We start from the raw sequence: 10,136 nt of genomic DNA on the forward strand, positions 1-10,136 counted from the left end.
CGTTGTTTATTTGAGATTTTTTTCTTGTTTCCTGAGGTAAGATTGTATTGCTATAAACTTCCCTCTTAGAACTGTTTTGCTGCATCCCATAGGTTTAGTTTTAGTTTTCATTTGTCTCTAGGTATTTTTTGATTTCCTCTTTGATTTATTCAGTGATCCATTAGTTGTTTAGTAGCATATTGTTTAGCCTCCATGTGTTTGTGTTTTTTACAGTTTTATTTTTCTTGTAGTTTATTTCTAATCTCATAGCATTGTGGTTGAAAACGATGCTTGATATGTTTTCAATTTTCTTAAATTTACTGAGGCTCAGTTTGTGGCCCAGCATGTGGTCAATCCTGGAGAATGTTCCACATGCACATGAGAAGAATGTGTATTCTGCTGCTTTGGGATGGAATGCTCTATAAATATCAATTAAGTCATCTGGTCTAATGTGTCATCTAAAGCCTGTGGTTCCTTATTGATTTTGTCTGGATCAGCTTTCCATTGATGACAATGGGGGTTAAATCCCCCACTATTACTGTGTTACTGTCAACGTCTCCCTTTATAGCTGTTAATATTTTCATTATATATTGAGGTGCTCGTATGTTGAGTGTACATATATTTACAATTGTTATATCTTCTTCTTGGATTGATCCCTTAATCATTATGTAGAGTCCTTCTTTGTCTCTTGTAACTTTTCTTTATTTTAAAGTCTATTTCATCTGATATGAGTATTGCTACTCAGCTTTCTTTTGCTTTCCATTTGCATGGAATACCATTTTCCATCCCCTCTCTTTCAGTCTGAATATGTCCCTAGATCTGAATTGGGTCTCTTGTAGACAGCATATATATGGGTCTTGTTTTTGTATCGCTTCAGCCAGTTTATGGCTTTTGATTAGAGCATTTAATCTGTTTACATTTAAGGTAATAATTGATATGTATTTTCTTATTGCCATTTTGTTACTTGTTTTGGATTTGTTTTTGCAGGTCTTTTTTCTTCTCTTCCTCTTTTGTTCTCTTCTCTTGTGATTTGATGTCTAACTTTAGTGTTTTCTTTGGATTCATTTTTCTTTTCTGTGTGTGTGTATCTACTATTGATGTTCAGTTTGCAGTTACCAGGACGTTTTGATATAGCAGTCTATATATAAAAAATATATATTTTTAATTGCTGGCCTTTTAATTTCAAATGCATTTCCAATATCCTGCATTTGTGGTCTCCTCAGAATTGCTGTTTTTGATATCATATTAGTGTGTGGATGATTTTCTACCTTTACTGTATGTTTGCCTTTATTGGTGAGCTTTTCCATTCCCAATTTTCTTGTTTCTAGTTGTGGTCTTTTCTTTTCAGCTTAGAGTAGCTCTTTTAAGCATATGTTGCAAAGCAGGTCTGGTGGTGCTGAATTCTCTTAGCTTTTCCTTCTCTGTAAAGTTTTTGATTTCTCCCTCAAATCTGAATAACAGCCTTACTGGGTAGAGTATTTTTTGTTGTAGCTTCTTCCCTTTCATCACTTTAAATATATCGTGCTGCTCCCTTCTGGCCTACAGAGTTTCTACTGAGAAATCAGCTGATAACCTTATGGGAGTTCCTTTGTATATTAATTGTCATTTTTCTCTTGTTGCTTTTAATATTTTTTGACTTTAGTTTTCTTCAATTTGATTACTATGTGTCTCCACGTGTTCCTCCTTGGGTTTATCCTTCCTGGGCGCCTTCTGGACTTAGGTCACTGTTTCCTTTCCCATTTTAAGGAAGTTTTCAGCTCTTATCTTTTTAAATATTTTCTCAGGTCTTTTCTCTCTCTCTTTTCCTTCTGGGACTCCTCTAATGTGAATGGTGGTGCGTTTAATGTTGTCCCAGAGTTTTCTTAGAATGTTTTCATTTCTTTTCATTCTTCTTTCTGTATCTTTTCCATGGCAATGATTCCCACCATTCTGTCTTCCAGGTTACTTATCCAGTCTTCTATCTCACTTATTCTGCTATTGATTCCTTCTAGTGTATTTTTCATTTTAGTTATTGTATTGTTCATCTCTGTTTATTTGTTCTTTCGTTCTTCTAGGTCTTTCTTAAATATTTCTTGCATCTTCTTGATCCTTGCCTCCATTCTTTTCCCAAGGTCTTGGATCATTGTCACTACCAATATTCTGAATTCTTTTTTTGGAAAGTTGCTTATCTCCATTTAGTTGTTCTTCTGGGGTTTCATCTTGTTCCTTCATCTGGGAAATATTCTTCTGCCACCTCATTTTGTTGAACTTTCTGTGATTGCAGTTTCCATTCAACAGGCTGCTGTATTGTAGTTCTTGCTTCTGCAGGAGACTCTCCAATACTAGCAGATAAGTCTGGCCCAGTCACTTATGGGGTCGCTGCATTTTCTCCTGGATCCTTGTGCACATGAGACTTTGTGTGCACCCTCCAGGAGTGAAGTTTCTGTTTCTGTCAGTCCTCTGGAAGTCCTGTGATCAAACCCCTCTGGCCTTCAAAGCAGATTCCCTGGGGACTCCTCTTCCCCTTGCTGGACCCCCAGGCTGGGAAGCCTGACATGTGCCTCACAACTTTCACTCCTGTGGTATAACCTCTGTGGTATAATTGTTTTCCAGTTTGTGGGTCGCCCAGCTGGCAGGTATGGGATTTGATTTTATTGTGATTGCACCCCTCCTATCATCTCACTGTGGCTTCTTCTTTTTCTGTTGTTGTAGGGAATCTTTTTTGGCAGGTTCCAGCATTTTTTGCCAATGGTTGTTCAGCAGTTAGTTGTGATTTTTGATGTTCTTATAAGAAGGGAGTGAGCTCACATCCTTCTAGTCCACCATATTCGAAATCTCTGACTATCCTTCTTTATTGGCTTCTGCCATTCCCAAATATAGAAGTCCCACAAAGTTCTGTTCTTTGCTCCTCTTTCTCTATATGCTCAGGTAGGTAGCATTTATTGAACATATTGTGTGTCAGAGGAAGCCTTGGCATACATATATGCTTTATCTCATTGATGGTTTTCAACAGCCCCTTGAGGTATGTGCTATTATTATCTCTATTTCACACATGAGGAAACCAAGGCACAGAGAAATGAGGTAATTTGATTGATTTCACACAACTGGCAAATGTCAGAGCTTGAACTGAAACCCAGGCAGTCTGAAACCAGAGAGCACACTTATGTGGTCCCTGCATTTGTGATTTGTTTTATGATTAAGAGTCAGACTATAGAACTAGACTGCTGGGTTCAAATCCCAACTTCACCATTTTCTAGCTATATGACTGTGAGCAGGTGACTTCACTTCCATGAGCTTGTTTCCTTACCTGTAAAATGGGAAAATAATAGTAAGGATGATTGAAGATTGAATGATCTCATTTATGGAAAACACTTAGAACACTATCTGACATCAGGTAAACAATATAAAAATATTGCCTATAATTATTATTTTATTTTTATATCTCTCTGAACTTTCAATATTTATATAGGCTACATATTTTCATCAGTTTCATTGAGATATTATTGACATAAAACATATGTAAGTATAAGGAGTAAAAAGTGATGATATGATACCTCTATAGATTGTGAAACCACAATAGAGTTAGTTAATTTCTCCATCCCTTCACATAATTACCTTTTTCTGGTAGCAATACTTTTAAGGTCTACTCTCTTAACACTTTCGAGTATATAATATAGTACTGTTAATTAATAATAGTCACAATGACATATGTTTGAACACCAGAACTTATTCATTTGACTGTATGAACTTTATATTTCTATAAGGTAAGCTTTTTTAGATTCCACATTAAAGTGAGAGCGTACAGGAGACCTTCAAGTTGGTGGAGGAGTAAGACATTGAGATCACCTTCCTGCCCACAAATACATCAGAAATACATCTACATGTGGAACAACTCCTATAGAACATTTACTGAACACTGGAAGAAGACCTCAGACTACCCAAAAGGAAAGAAAATCCCCACATACTTGTGTAGGGCAAAAGAAAAAAAAAAACAAAGACAAAAGAATAAGGATGGGAACCACACTTCTGGAGGGAGCTGTGAAGGAGGAAAAGTATCCACACACTAGGGAGTCCCTTCACTGGTGGGGATGGAGGGTGGGTGGGGGGACGGTTCAGAGCCACAGAGGAGAGTGCAGCAACAGGGGTGCAGAGGAAAAAACAGAGATATTCCTGCACAGACAATTGGTGATGACCAGCACTCACCAACCTGAGATGCTTGTCTGCTCACCCACTTGGGCAGGTGGGGGCTGGGAGCTGAGGCTTGGGCATTGGAACTCAGACCCCAGGGAGAGGACTGGGGTTGGCTGCATGAAGACAGCCTACAGTGGGTTAGTGCACCACAGCTAACTGGGAGGGAGTCAAAGATAATGTCTGGACCTGCCAAAGAAGCAAAATACCATGGTCTCTGGGTGTGTGAGGAGAGGGGATTCCTGCTCTTTGTGCACACAGAAGGCAGAGCACTGTGTAAGCAAGCTCCAGAGATGGGCACAAACCATGGCTATCAGCTTGGGCCCCAGAGACGGGCATAAAATGCTAAGGCTGCTTATGCTGCCACCAATAATCCTCTGTGCAAGCACAGGTCACTATCCACACCACCCCTCCCAGGAGCCTGTGCAGCATGCTACTGCCAGGGTCCTGAGATCCAGGGACAATTTTCCTGGGAGAACACACGTCATGCCTCAGGCTGTTACAATGTTATGCTGGCCTCTACTGCCACAGGCTCGACCTGCATTCCAATTATGACTACCGTACCCCTCCCTCTCCCCGAACTGAGTGAGCAAGACAGTCCTAATCAACCACTGCTTTAACTCCCTCCTTTCTGGGTGGGGAACAGAAACCTGAGGCCAGCCAAAATTCAGAGGCAGGCCCAAACCAAAGCTGAGCACCAGGAGCTGTGTGAAAAAAGAAGAGAAAGGGAAATTTCTCTGTTCAGCCTCAGGAGCAGCAGATTATATCTCCACAATCAATTTGAAGAACCCTGCATCTGTGGAATACCTGAATAGACAATGAATGTTCCCCAAATTGAGGTGGTGGATTTTGGGGAGCAACTGTAGACTTGGGGTTTGCTTTCTACTTCTGATTTGTTTCTGGTTTTTATGTTAATCTTAGTTTGGTTTTCAGTGCATGTTATCATTGGTAGATTTGTTTATTGGCTTCGTTGCCATCTTCTGTTTTTATTTTATTTATTTTAATATATTTTATATTTTTTTCCTTTTTTATCTTTTTGTGAGGGTGTATGTATATGTTTCTTTGTGTGATTTTTGTCTGTTTAGGTTTGCTTTCACAATTTATCCTATGGTTCTCACTGTTCTTTTTTGTTGTTATTGTTTGTTTACTTTTTTTAAGAGTGTGTGTGTGTGTGTATGTTTCTTTCTGTGATACTGTCTGTTTAGTTTTCCTTTTGCCATTTGGTTTGAGGTTATATCTGTTCATGATTCTTCTTCCGTTTCTTCCAAGCCATGTGGTTGGCAATGTCTTGCTGTTCCAGCTGGGTATCAGATCTGAGTCTCTGAGGTGGGAGAGCCAAGTCCAGGACATTGGGCCACCAGAGACCTCCTGACTCCAAGTAAAACAAAACAGTGAGAACTCTACAAGAGATCTCCTTCTTAACACTAAGACCCAGGCCTACCAAATGGCCAGCAAAATCCAGTGCTGGATACCCCTTGCCAAACAACTAGCAAGACAGGAACACAGCCCGACCCATTAGAAGGGAGGTTGCCTAAAATCATACTAAGTTCACAGACATGCAAAAACACACCACTGGACATGGGCCTCCCCACCAGAAGGAGAAGGACAAGATCCAGCCACACACACAAGAACACAGGGACCAGTATCTCCACAAAGTAGTCTAAAAAAGTCACTGAACCAACCTCACCCAGTGGGGGCAGACAATAAAAACAATGGGAGCTACGAACCTGCAGCCTGCAAAAAGGAGACCCCAAACACAGTAAGTTAAACAAAATAGGAACACAGAGAAATATGCAGCAGATGAAGGAGCAAGATAAAAACCCACCAGACAAAAAAAATGAAGAGGATACAGGCAGTATACCTGAAAAACAATTCAGAGTAACGATAATAAAGATGATACAAAATCCTGGAAATAGAATGGAGAAAATACAAGAAACCTTTAACAAGGACCTAGAAAAACTAAAGTGCAAACAAACAGTTATGAACAACACAAAATGAAATTAAAAATTCCCTAGAAGGAATCAATAGCAGAATAACTAAAGTACAAGAACAGATAAGTGACTTGGGAGATAAAATAGTGGAAATAACTGCCACAGAGCACATTAAAGAAAAAAGAATGAAGAGAATTGAGGACTGTCTCAGAGACCTCTGGGGCAGCACTAAACGTGCGAACATGTGAATTATAGGGGTCCCAGAAGAAGAAGAGAAAATGAAAGAGTCTAAGAAAATACTTCAAGAGATTATAGTTGAAAACTTCCCTAACATGGGAAAGGAAATATTCAATCAAGTCTAGTAAGTGCAGAGAACCCTACACAGGATAAATCCAAGTAGAAACATGCCAAGACACATATTAACCAAACTATAAAATATTAAATACAAGGAAAAATATTAAAAGCAGCAAGGGAAAAGCAAAAATAACATACAAGGGAATCCCCTTAAGTTAACAGTTGAACTTTCAGAAGAAACGCTGCAAGCCAGAAGGGAGTGGCAAGACATATTTAAAGTGATGAAAGGGAAAAACCTACAACCAAGATTACTCTACCCAGCAAGGATCTCATTCAGATTCAATGGTGAAATTAAAATCTTTACAGGCAAGCAAAACTTAAGAGAATTCAGCACCATCAAACCAGCTTTACAACAAATGCTAAAGGAACTTCTCTAGGCAGGAAACACAAAAGAAGGAAAACACCTACAATAACACACCCAAATCAATTAAGAAAATGGTAATAGGAACATACATATCTATAACTACCTTAAATGTAAATGAATTAAATGCTCCAACCAAAACACATAGACTGGCTGAAGGGATACAAAAACAAGACATGTATATATGCTGTCTACAGGAAACCCACTTCAGACCTAGGGACACATACAGACTGAAACTGAGGGGATAGAAAAGATATTCCATGCAAATAGAAATCAAAAGAAAGAAAGCTGGAGTAGCAGTACTCATATCAGACAAAATAGACTTTAAAATAAAGACTATTACAAGAGGCAAAGAATGACACTACATAATGATCAAGGGATCAACCCACGAAGAAGATATAACAATTGGAAATATTTATGCACCCAACATAGGAGCACCTCAATACATAAGGCAAATGCTACCAGCCATAAAAGGGGAAATCAGCAGTAATACAATAATAGGTGACTTTAACACCCCACTTTCACCAATGGACATATCATCCAAAATGATAAAAAAATAAGCAAACACAAGCTTAAAATGACACGTTAGACAAGATGGAGTAAATTGATCTTTATAGGACATTCTATCCCCAAAAAAGGAGAACACACTTTCTTCTCAAGTGTTCATGGAATATTCTCCAGGACAGATCATATCTTGGGTCACAAATCAAGCCTTGGTAAATTTAAGAAAATTGTAACTGTACAAACACATGGACGTTAAACAATACACTACTATATAACCAAGAGATCATTGAAGAAACTAAAGAGGAAATCAAAAAATGCCTAAAATGGAATGACAATGGAAACACGACGACCCAAAACCTATGGGATGCAGCAAAAGCAGTTCTAAGAGGGAATTTTTATCAAAACAATCCTCACCCAAGAAACAAGAAAAACCTCAAATAAGCAACCTAACCTTACATCTAAAGCAATTAGAGAAAGAAGAATTTAAAAACTCAAACTTAGCAGAAGGAAAGAAATCATAAAAATCAGATGAGGAATAAATGAAAAAGAAATGAAGGAAACAATAGCAAAGAACAATAAAACTGAACAGTGGTTCTTCGAGAAAATAAACAAAATTCATGAATCATTAGCCAGACTCATCAGGAAAGAAAGGGAGAAGACTGAAATCAACAGAATTAGAAACGAAAAAGAAGTAACAACTGACACTGCAGAAATGCAAAGGAGCAGGAGAGAATACTACAAGAAACTATAGGCCAATAAAATGGACAACCTGGAAAAAGTGGACAAATTTTTAGAAAAGTGCAACCTTACAAGGTTGAACCAATACAAAATAGGAAATATGAACAGACCAATCACAAGCACTGAAATTGAAACTGGGATTAAAAATCTTCCAACAAAGAAAAGCCCAGGACCAGATGGCTTCACAGGTGAATTCTATCAAACATTTAGAGAAAAGCTAACACCTATCCTTCTCAAACTCTTCCAAAACATAGCAGAGGGAAGAACACTCCCAAACTCATTCTATAAGGCCATCATCACCCTGATACCCAAAACAGGCAAAGATGTCACAAAAAAAGAAAACCACAGGTCAATGCCACTTATGAACATAGATTTGAAAATCCTCAGCAAAATACTCACAAACAGAATCCAATAGCACATTAAAAGGATCACGCACCATGATGAATTGTGGTTTATCCCAGGAATGCAAGGATTCTTCAGTATACGCAAATCAATCAATGTGATACACCATATTAACAAATTGAAGGATAAAAACCATATGATGATCTCAATAGATGCAGAAAAAGATTTCAACAAATTTCAACACCCATTTATGATAAAAATTATCCAGAAAATAGGCATAGAGGGAACCTACATCAATATAATAAAAAGCATATATCACAAAACCACAGACAACATCTTTTTCAATGAAGAAAAATGAAACAATTTCCTCCAAGATCAGGAACAAAATGAGGTTGCCCACTCTCACCACTATTATTCAACATAGTTTTGGAAGTTTTAGCCACAGCAATCGGAGAAGAAAATGAAAGGAATTCAAATCAGAAAAGAATTAAAACTTTCACTGTTTACAGATGAAATGATACTATACATAGAGAATCCTAAAGATGCTACCAGAAAACAACTAGAGCTAATCATTGAATTTGGTTAAGTAAGAGGATACAAAATTAATGCACAGAAATCTCTTACATACGTATGCACTAACGATGAAAAATCTAAAAGAGAAATTAAGGAAACACTCCCATTTACCATTGCAACATAAAGAATAAAATACCTAGGAATAAACCTACTTAAGGAGACAAAAGACCTGTATGCTGAAAACTATAAAACACTGATGAAAGAAATTAAAGAAAATACAAAAAGATGGAGAGATATACCACGTTCTTGGATTGGAAGAATCAACATTGTGAAAATGACTCTACTACCCAAAGAAATCTAAACAATCAATGCAATCCCTATCAAATTACCAGTGGCATTTTTCACAGAACTAGAACAAAAATTTTACAATTTGTATGGAAACACAAAAGACCCCGAATAGCCAAAGCAATCTTGAGAAAGAAAAACGGAGCTGGAGGAATCAGGCTCCCTGACTTTAGACTATCCTACAAAGCTACATTTATCAAGACAGTATGGTTCTGGCACAAAAACAGAAATATAGATCAATGGAACAGGATAGAAAGCCCCAAGATAAACCCAACCACATATGTTCTCCTTATCTTTATTAAATGAGGCATGGATATATAATGGAGAAAAGACAGCCTCTTCAATATATGGTGCTGGGAAAACTGGACAGCTACATGCAAAAGAAAGAAATTAGAACACTCCCTAACACCATACACAAAAATAAATTCGAAATGGTTTAAAGACCTAAATGTAAGGTCAGACACTATAAAACCATTAGAGGAAAATATAGGCAGAACACTCTATGCCATAAATCACAGCAAGATCCTTTTTGACCCACCTCCTAGAGAAATGGAAATAAAAATAAAAATTAACAAATGAGACCTAATGAAACTTAGGAGATTTTTCACAGCAAAGGAAAGTATAAACAAGACGAAAAGACAAACCTCAGAATGGAGAAAATATTTGAATTTGAAGCAACTGACAAAGGATTTATCTACAATATATAGAAGCAGCTCATGCAGCTAAATATCAAAAACCATACATCTCCGTCCAAAAATGGGCAGACAACCTAAATAGACATTTCTCCAGAGGTATACACATTGCCAGAAAACACATCAAAGGATGCTCAACATCACTAATCATTAGAGAAATGGAAATCAAAACTACAATGAGGTATCATCTCACACCGGTCAGAATGGCCA

The sequence above is a fragment of the Tursiops truncatus genome, chromosome X, assembly GCF_011762595.2.
Source record: "Tursiops truncatus isolate mTurTru1 chromosome X, mTurTru1.mat.Y, whole genome shotgun sequence".
Classification (NCBI taxonomy): domain Eukaryota; kingdom Metazoa; phylum Chordata; class Mammalia; order Artiodactyla; family Delphinidae; genus Tursiops; species Tursiops truncatus.